Source organism: Mixophyes fleayi, chromosome 10 (assembly GCF_038048845.1).
Source record: "Mixophyes fleayi isolate aMixFle1 chromosome 10, aMixFle1.hap1, whole genome shotgun sequence".
Taxonomy (NCBI): Eukaryota; Metazoa; Chordata; class Amphibia; order Anura; family Limnodynastidae; genus Mixophyes; species Mixophyes fleayi.
This window is the reverse complement of record NC_134411.1, coordinates 43,620,176-43,631,323: the sequence shown is the minus strand read 5'-3', so window position 1 is coordinate 43,631,323 and position 11,148 is coordinate 43,620,176.

Below are 11,148 nucleotides of genomic sequence, written 5' to 3'. Positions count from 1 at the left end.
CCAAACTCATCATCTTTCCTCCTGCTAATGTTGCTATCTCTCCCAATATCTCCCTCTTGTTTGACAACATAACTCTCTATCCAGTCACTCAAGCCTGCTGTCATGCTTGACTCTGCCCTTAGCTTTACCCCTCATATCCAGTCCCTCACCAAATCCTGCTACTTCCTCCTCTGTAACATCACGAAAATCCGTTCCTTCCTCTCTAAGGAAGCAACCAAAATACTGGGTCATTCACTCATCATTTCTCATCTCAACTATTGTAACCTCCTTATCACTGGCCTTCCTATCACTTTTATGACTTTCAATCCATACAGAATACTGCAGCTAGTCTCATCTTCCTCTCCCGTCACTGCTCTTTTGCTACTCCTCTGCGTAAATCCCTTCTTTGGCTCCCTATTTGTTTCAGAATTCAGTTCAAGGTCCTTACCCTCACTTACAAAGCCCTTACCAAAACTTCTCCCCCTTACATCTTAGACCTTGTCTCGAGGTGCATACCGACCCGGCCACGATGCTCTGCCTCTGACCTCCGCCTCAATTCATCAGTCATTATCTCCTCCCATGCTTGCCTCAATCTTTGGAACTCCTTACCCCACTTCACCCAACACTCCCCCAAACCTTAGTCCTTCAAATACTCACTCACTCAAAACTCACCATTTCAAGCTAGCCTATCTTACCACCTCCTGACCATCTTATCCATCACTTCCTCTTCTTTCGCCTGCCATCTCTACTTTCTCTCAGTTAGTCATATGGTTTCTCATCACCCCTCCCTCTAGAATGTAAGCCCTCGTGGGCAGGGTCCTCTTTACCTATTGTCCCATGTCTGTGTGACTCCTCATATATCCTGTCATATCTTTTGCTGTGTTCTATCTGAGTCCCCATACTATTAGTCACACTCATATGTGCTACTTATGTTTTACCTTATCTATTTATTACATACCTCTGTAATTAATAATAATAATAATAATAAAAATAAATACAACATACATTTTGGTATATTTCCTGTTGCAGGGAGCACTCAAAAGATCTAAGTTCTATTTGCTATAAACTTACAAATAGTGCTTATAGAAATATTGTGCATTTATCACCTTCTTGATTTAGGCTACAGACAATTATTGAGGTTTAGAGTGTCAGAATTATGTTTCGTCTAAAAGAATCATTAAGAGGGCATAGTTTGGGCGATATACTGGCTGGCAGCTTTTCCTCTGAGCTCGATCTGACGGACCAAATAAAACATTTAACTTTGGATTATTTTCCCCCCAGCATACACAAATTCCTTCTAGAAAGCCGAGGTGACCCATTTAAAGTCAGAGTGACCCTCGGCCAGACCCCCACAGTTAGTGCACAACAACACCCGTCCTGGCACGCTACATCACCACACTACCAGGCCACTTCTATCTCCTTTTCTGAACGTCCTTGCAGAGGTATGGTGCCGCTAGCTGGTCCCACAGTATTGCCGCTGCCCCCCCTGTCGACGAGTGGATGAGGTTTTGAGCTCCGATGGACAGCGGTGGTCCCGGTGGCACGGCCCCTGGCTGTGTTCTGCCAACCATTCTGTTCCTATCTGAAGAAGCTCCGGACCTGGACGCTGCTGTCCTGCACTGAGGTCAGTGTTGAGATATCCCAGGTGGTGGCCTACTTCCGGCTAGGGTGCCACAACCTATATTACCAGCTGTGCCACAGACATCTCACTTCCTGTGGGCATGTCCTGAATTGAGTGACGCAAATGTAGCTGAACCTGCGTCTACAAACTGCCTGCAACTAGCTTGGGCCTCCCTTCTGACTGGAAAACACACAGGCAGGACAAGGTTAGCATGGACTTACCCAGATCCAGCACCACTGAAGCACTGAATCCTTTACATAGCCTTGGTACAAACCAGTTGTGCTCACTCTGAGGAGTTTGCATTATTCATTCTGCACATAGGGGCTGCTCTATCTCAGCTCTGCACCAGCTTTTTCTGATGGCACACACTCTGCAAGTATACCCTGCTCATATATGGTGCACTAGCACTATAGCGGACACTATACAACTCTAGATGCTTGCATGAGAATACTGAAAGCAAAACTTTCTCCAGAAAAAAGAAAATAAACTTTCTCTAATTGCCTCTGATTTATTACCCACATACAGGCTGGCTGGCTGAAACCATCTACCAATAGAAACCCACTTTACTACCTAGTGGAGAACCAGTATTGGGACACCTGCAGATCTCATTTTTACAACAGACCACACTTCTTAATCCAGGAGGAGAAGAGGCAGACCATATGACTCTCTAACCCATTGTCCTGCCAATTCTTTTCTGCACACAATCTGTTCTGTATCAATGCTCATGGAGTATGTTTGTAATGCTGGACCTGCCGCCCATTTGGCACTATATGTGATTATCTTCGATTCTACAGTCATTTTACCTAAACGGACCGTTGCTCTGTTCACCTACTAAAGCTGACCTTTATGTCACCATGCCTCCTAAGAAGAATAAGCCTAACCCTCTTGCTCCCCCAATCCGCTTCCAAACAAAAGCTCCCTCTAAGACAGGATCTTCCCTGTCCAACAAGCATTGGCCCCAACCTGCAGTGATCCCAGATGCTGTTGGCCTTTTTTCTCTCCCGCCTCTATATGTTGCAGGGCCAGAGGTTAAGCTGGACGCTTCACTCACTACCTGTACTTTACACCAAATGTTGTGTGCCCTGAGAGCAGATCTGTTTACTATGGATGGCTTTGGGTGGTGCGACAACTGACATTGCGGAGCTTGGAGAATGCACAGATTACCTTGAGTCTAAAATGGGGGAATTGGTTGCCTCACATAATGACCTACTTTGTCAGGATTCCAAGTATAAGACCACAGAGAGAGCGTAGTGAATGAAGTGGTTTTTATTAAACACTGGTTACACAGGTTTTAGGATGCAGTACGGTAGAATATGGCAGAAATAGCTAGAGAACTCAGTAAACAACAGATGCAGAATGCGATGGTCAGCAGGACTTTAACACAAAGCAGTGGAGATGATACACAAGGTGCGATGGTCTGAGGAGCAAAGCACTGAAGGTAATGGACACAGGATGTGATGATCTGCAGGACTTTTCCATAAGGTAGTGGAGATGACACCCAAGGTGCGACGATCTGCAGAGCAAAGCACTGAAGGTAATGGCCATAGGATGTGATGGTCTGCAGCTAGATAGTGAAAAGAAGCACCGGTGAGCAGGAGGTGGAGACTGCTACTAACAATCTGCAACAGGTTAATCCTATGTAACAATGGAGAGCAGAAAGGAGGTATTGGTGGTAACACTCTGCAGCAGAATGATGCTGAAACACTTGGGAGCTGAAAGCAGGTATTGGTAGTAATACTCTGCAGCAGGATAATGCTAAAACACTGGAGAGCTGCAAGCAGGTACAGAGTCACAGACAAGCCGAGTCAGGGGTCACAGGAAGAGGTGCAAAAACGGAGGGACGAGTAGAGATCAATACCAGGAGATCAATCAGGATAGCACACAGGTAAAGGCAACAGATAATCTGGCAAATGCTGCTGGGACAAGCAGGTTTTTATAGGCCAAGGACAGGTGTTAAGCATCCTGGAGTAACGAGCCTAGTACTGGCTTACTTACATCTCACAAGCAACTACAAAGTGAAGTATCCTTCTGGAAAGACTAGGTGACAGACCTTGAGGACCACTCACGTTGGAATAATATCAAAATAGGAGGCATCTCAGAGTCCGTTTCGGGTTCTGACCTGCAGAACTACGTCATGTCCTTGTTTTAGAAATTACTGCCTACAGCATAATGCACCTCCTGATTGATCGCATCCATCTATTGCCCTTCCCTCGCTTTTATTGGTAGGCAACCAACCAAGGGACACTCTTCTCCGAGTTCACTTTTTTTACCACCAAGGAGGCTATCCTCCATGCTGTATGGAACGACAATAACGTGGTCATACTTGGCGATCTACAACTTTTTCAGGACCTTTTCTTGATAACTATCAACAAAAGATGCACCATACAACCAATCACAACAGCTTTACAGGCCAATGCTATCCCCTATCATTGGTGCTTCCCGGTTAAACTGTTGATTCACCACGACAACGGATCCACCTCTGTCATCTCATCATTGGAAGCGAGTTCTAAGTTATTGGAGAATTGGCAAATCTCTCCTTAATCAGGTCTAGCTCCACAGAAATCTCTGCTTTGTATGGAATGGACCCAAGTTCAGAAGGACTAGATAATATCTTTTTGGGACTGTCCATGTCCTCATCTCTGGATGAGTATATTTACCTCTTTTGTGTTATGCTTACGATATAGGCTGTATTGCCTCATTTGTTGCTTTTTTTTTTACACATTCTACCTCTGTGAGGGTGCCTCGGGGCGCTGGTCTCCCCCCTTCCTTGTCACGGGGGTACTGGGGTTCTGATGCCTAGACCTCACTTTGAAATGAGGGTGGCACATATTATATTTTCCAGTTTATCGTTTACTGTTATGTGTAAACTTACTTTTCATTAATTTTTAGGTTACATTCAAATATTACGCTATTCTATGGTCATATCACTGTCTGACACTCTATGACTGTATTTATTGTGCTTCACCTGCTTTGTCAACCTCATTACAACTTACCAATTAATGTTTGTAAGTATTTTTTTTTGTTCTCCCCTCCTCTTTAACTGGGTTGCGCATGGGTGGCTTCCAGCTTTTCCACCACTGCATGTTACTTATTTTGCCACTGACTCTCCTCTGTGGCAAATAATTGAGCCCCGTCTTCAGGCTAGTTCTGTTTTTGCCCTTTTTTGTTTTTTTATTCTCCTCCTCTCCTTATTTCCCTCCCTCCCCACCTATCGCTCATGGGACGCTTTCCTCTGATTGGTTACCTCCGTCAAAACTTTCCCATTTATTACATAGACAATGGTTAAGTTTATTTCTCTGTATGTTGCGTGCCTTAACTCCCCCAATAAACGCAGACTAGCTCTCACCACCTTCCATAAACATAGGACAGCTGTTGTGGCTCTCCAGGAGACCCACTTCTCCTCCCCCCCCCCACATTTCAAGATCCTTTATTTCCGATCTTCTACTCTGCCAACGGCCAATTCAAAGGGAATTGGGTCTCCGTCCTGTTCAGTGCTAGGGTGCAATTCACCCTTCACACTAAAATTGTAGATAAATCGTGTCGCTACCTTATACTGGTAGGATTCCTGGATGAGAGACAGGTGACTTTTATTAAAACAGTGTTTGATGAAGTGTCTAGAGTGCAGCAGGGCCATTTGATTATACTGGGTGACTTCAATTTAACTTTGGACCCTAAAGTACATATATCACATACCCCCAGCTCATCTACTGCAAATGCTTTGGTTGGCCCTTCCCTTGCCTTCCATAAGCTATTATCAGAACATGATCTCTATGATCTATTTCAGGTCAATTCTCCAGACACTAGTGAATACACCTATCATTCAGCGGTCCACAATTCCTACTCAAGTATCGACCTGATTTTGACCGATAAGTGGACCTTGCAACATAAAGGCTCTGTGAAAATTTCACCCATTACATGGTCAGACCACACATTGGTAGAGTGGTCCTGGAACCTCCAACAAACTAGGGTCCCCCCTAGATCCTGGAGAATGCCATCCTACCACCTCTCCTCCCTGGAACCCAAAGTTGCCATCTCGGATGCCATAGAGCTTTATCTAAAAACTAACACTAGATAAATCATATCTCTCTTCACATTGATGTGCCCTGAAGGTATTTATTAGGGGTAAGGCCTTTGAAAAAGGCGTTCACCTGAAATCAACAATACCTTCACCATCAAAAAGACCTTTAATCTCAGTTAGCACACCTTGAGCACCAAAATCAGACTAATCCATCCAAATCACTTCAAAAAGTACTGAATGATATAAGGAAACAACTTAACTATTTGTTTATCTCTCGTATGAAATCTGCCCTAACTAAACTATGACAGAAATTCTATGCTTTAGGCAACAGGGCCAGCAGACTGTTAGCGCGTAAACTTAGAGGCAAGTAGGCTCAGAACAGAATTAAAATGCTTCATGATTCCCGCAGGAATAAATCATGCAGCCCATCTGATATAGCGAACCTGTCCATCAAATATTACACTTACCTCTACAATGTGCAAGATGACATCAGTCTGCCACAACCAACACCAACCTTAATAGCTGATTTTTTGTACCACTTATGCCTCCCAACCCTTGAAGCTGACAGCCTGGCATTCCTTAACCTTACTTACTCCCAACAGAAAGTAGATGCAGTCATTAAGACCTTGCCGAGGCATAAAGCCCCTGGCCCCGATGGATACATTAACTCATTTTTTACCTCATTCAGAGAGACTCTGGTTCCACTTCTTAATGCTTTGTACAATAACATGAAGAGCGAAGATAGCTTTCTAGTAGAAATGTTGGAGGTGCAGATCATTACCATCCTGAAGCCAGGTAAAGATCACTCAGACTGCAAAAATTATAGACCCATCGCCTTACTCAACACAGATTTAAAGATCTTCGCCAAATTAATAACCAGAAGGCTGAACCCATTTCTACCCCACCTCATCCATCCGGACCAAGTGGGATTTATACCTGATCATCAGGCATCAGATGATACCAGGCGTATTTTACATGTGATAGACGTAGTGCAGGACACTGCAGCAGAACTAGTCTTGTTGTCTCTTGATGCGGAAAAAGCCTTTGATTGGCTTCACTGGCTATATATGAAAGAAGTCCTAGTTAAATTTGGCTTCCAGGGGGATATCCTTTATTCTATTTTAGCTGTCTACCAAGGACCAACAGAATTTTTAGTAATGGCTTCCTTTTCCTTCCCTTCTCCATCTCAAATGGTACTGGACAGGGTTGCCCTTTAACCCTCTTATGTTTGCCCTGGCCATTGAACCCTTGACCCAAAAGGTCAGTATCTGACTTCCCGGGGATCACTCTTTACTCATCTTCTCGTAAATTATGTTTGTTTGCGTATGATTTGTTGTCACGGGCACTAGGAGTCTTTACCCAGGGATCACCAGGTGATGGGCTTACCAGAGCAGTATAGATGGTAATATGGTACTCTGGTAGCGGGGTGATCACGGAACAGGAGACAGCAGATGATAGAGATGCTCGTGAAAGTCTATGACTAGCAGCACTGGTAATATATATATAGTAGTACACGAGGAACTGGATGGACAAAGGAAACGTGAGGGTAGTCAGTGGTCTGCGGTAGCAAGTTGTACCACTGCTATAGTGAGGAGGAATGTCCAACAGCAACGAGGAGGTGATGAGAGTCAGCGGTCTGCGTTTAGCAAGTTGTACCGCTGTCTAGGTGAAGGAATGGAATCCAGGTGGACGTATCCGGGGAGTCAGTGGTCTGCGTTAGCAAGTTGTACCACTGCTATGTGAGAGGACACTGGAACAGGTGACACAGGAAACAGGGATCAGTGGTCTGCCTCTAGCAAGTTGTACCACTGAATATATATGTGAGGAGGAGCACGGGGAGATACTGCAATACAGAGGATACACGGGCACCCTGAACTTGATCCACGATGACATGCACAATATAGTAATGACTGAACAGCACTGCAATAATACAAAGTCACAGAAACTATCCGGGCAAAAGATAACACAGTCAATGATGGCAATAGTCTCAGCGGATAGTAAGCTCCAGAGGAGAACAACTCAGTCCAGCAAGATATGCAATACACCAGCACAGTCAATGAGAAGTATGCATACCGTGGTTCAGGAGCAGGCTGTCAGACAGGAGTGCAGAGATACCTGAACGGCTGGAGGCCGACAGGATGCGAAGTCCCTGGAGGGTGAAGCGGTAATCAAGTAGGTGCAGCGCACAGGTAGGTAGACCAACATGGATAGCAACAAATACTCAGGAAGCAGTAGTATGTAGAACTGGACTCCTGGAGAACCCTGAAGAGTAGCGATGGTCTAGACGAGATGAAAGCAGCGAGGCGTAGATCCGATGCAGACTGGCGAGTAGACACCGGCAGGAACACTGAGAAGCACGGAGAGCGGATCAGCTGCTGCAGACACGAGTAGAACTGAGGAGTAGCAGCCAGCAGGACTCTGCAGGTACACGGAGGTAGCGGGTAGAAATCAGCAGGTGCAGTCACGATGAAACACGGGAGAGTAGAGCTGAGCTGGAACTGTTGAGCACAGAGAGCAGCGGATAGGAATCAGCTGGTGCAGTCCCGAGGAAACACAGGAGAGCCGAGGTGAGCTGAAGACTGCAGCGCACGGAGGCAGCGGATAGGAACCAGCTAAACAGCCACGATGAAACACAGGAGAGCCGAAGTGAGCTGAAGACTGTAGCGCACGGAGGCAGCGGATAGGAACCAGCTAAACAGTCACGATGAAACACAGGAGAGTTGAAGTGAGCTGAAGACTGTAGTGCACGGAGGCAGCGGATAGGAATCAGCTAAACAGCCACGATGAAACACAGGAGAGCCGAAGTAAGCTGAAGACTGTAGTGCACGGAGGCAGCGGATAGGAATCAGCTAAACAGTCACGATGAAACACAGGAGAGTTGAAGTGGTCTGGAAACCACAGGAGAGTTGAAGTGGTCTGGAAACCACAGGAATCAGCAGCGCTGAATACACGAGGAAACACAGGAACACCTTCAGAGGCTCATGGGGAATGAGACTCCAAGATCAGGCAACGAGGTATGGAACTCAGGTGCTTTAAATAGGGAGTGTTGCCTGATCAGCCAATTAACTAAAGGGACAGGTACTGAAGGTTTGAAAGGGCTGCGCATGCGCAGACCCTCAGGATGGTGGACGGCCACGGTTCCTACATACACGGGAAGAAGCCCTTCAGTCTGGTGAGTGACAGTACCCCCCCTTTTAAAGGTGGGCACAGAACACCTGGAACCGGGATTGTCCGGATTTTTGGAATAAAACTTCTTAAGAAGAGCTGGAGCGTTGAGATCTTCAGCTTTGATCCATGAACGCTCCTCAGGATCAAAGCCCTTCCAATGAACGAGGAAACGAAGAACTCCTCGCGAAATTTTTGCGTCCAATACATGAGTAATCTCGAAATCTTCCTCCTGATGAACTTGAACTGGCTGAGGTGCTGAAGGAGGAGCCGAGAAACGGTTGATGATGAGAGGTTTGAGCAAGGACACATGGAAGGCGTTGGAAATACGAAGGTTCTTAGGAAGTAGAAGTTTGAAACAAACTGGATTTATCACTTGAATGATCCTATATGGACCAATAAAACGGGGAGCGAATCTCATAGATGGGACCTTCAAACGAATATTTTTGGTAGATAACCAGACACGATCTCCAATTTTCAGTGGTGGAATAGCCCGCCTCTTCTTATCTGCGAAGGACTTATATTTGGCAGATGTCTTCTTTAAACAGGTTTTGACCTGAGACCAAATATTTTTGAAGGTCTGACAAACAGTCTCTACAGCAGGAACTTGGGTGGGAGGGAGGGCAGGAAATTCCGGAAAAGACGGATGGTGACCGTAAACCACAAAGAATGGAGTTTTGGAAGATGACTCATGGTACATGTTGTTATGAGCGAATTCAGCCCAAGGAAGCAATTCTACCCAGTTGTCTTGATTGGCTGATGAGAACATCCTTATAAAGGTCTCGAGATCTTGATTGACCCGTTCAGTTTGTCCGTTTGATTGAGGATGGTAGGAAGATGAGAGTGCTAATCGTATGCCCAAGGTTTTACAAAGGGCCCGCCAGAATCTGGAAACGAATTGTACTCCTCTATCTGACACAATCTCAGATGGACATCCATGAATACGAAAGACTTCCTTGATGAAATGTTCAGCCAGAGTAGACGAGGAAGGCAAACCAGACAAAGGGACAAAATGAGCCATCTTCGAAAATCTGTCTACCACTACCCAAATAGTATTAAAATTTTTACTAGGCGGAAGATCAGTAACAAAGTCCATACTAATATGGGTCCAGGGCTTGGACAGAATGGGTACTGGTTGAAGCAACCCCGCTGGAGTTCTGCGGGAGGATTTAAACTGAGAACACAATTCACAAGCAGCTACAAACTCTTTGACGTCTCTCCTCATCGAGGGCCACCAGTAACTTCGAGAGAGAATCTCAAAGGTCTTGCGTTCACCAGCATGTCCAGAAAAACGAGAAGAATGGAACCACGAAAGGATTTTCCTCCTAAGAGTAGGAGGCACGAGGGTCTTCCCAAATGGTAGCACTTTAGTAGAAGAAGCAGCCAGCGAGATACATTTGGGGTCTAGTATAGAATGGTTGGGAACCTCTTCAACGTCAGAGGACGTCACAAAAGCTCGAGATAGAGTGTCAGCTTTCTTGTTCTTGGCAGCTGGTTTGAAGGTTATGATTAATTCGAAACGAGAAAAGAAAAGAGACCATCTTGCTTGACGAGGATTCAAGCATTGGGCAGACTGCAGGTATGACAAGTTCTTATGATCCGTGAAAATCGTCACAGGGTGACGAGCTCCTTCCAACAAGTATCTCCACTCCTCTAATGCTACTTTGATAGCCAGCAACTCCTTGTCCCCGATAGTGTAATTTTTCTCCGCAGGCAGGAGACCCCGAGAGTAAAAGGCACAAGGATGGAATTTTTGTTGCTCCGATCGTTGGGAGAGAATGGCTCCTAAGCCAACATTAGAGGCATCTACTTCTAGGAAGAAGGGAAGTGTCACATCAGGCTGGCGAAGAATGGGAGCAGAGGAGAAGGACTCTTTAAGGAATTGAAAGGCTTGGAGAGCCTCGGATGACCATTGCTTAGTATTGGCCCCTTTACGAGTCAGGGCCACAATCGGAGATGCAATGGACGAGAAGTCTTGAATGAAGCGTCTATAGTAATTGGCAAAACCTAAAAAACGCTGGATGGCACGAAGGGTAGTTGGCTGGGCCCAATGTAATACAGCATTCACCTTTTCTGGATCCATTTGTAGGCCAACTCCGGAAACAATATACCCCAAAAATGGAATCTGGGGCAACTCGAATGAACATTTTTCTAGTTTGCAGAATAATGAATTTTTCCGGAGTCTGGAAAGGACTTCTGCCACATGTTGGTGATGAGAAGGCAGGTCCTGTGAAAAGATCAATATGTCGTCCAGGTAGACAACGACACATACATATAACAAGTCCCGAAAGATCTCATTAATGAAGCCCTGGAAAACAGCGGGGGCATTACACAACCCGAAAGGCATTACTAGATATTCATAATG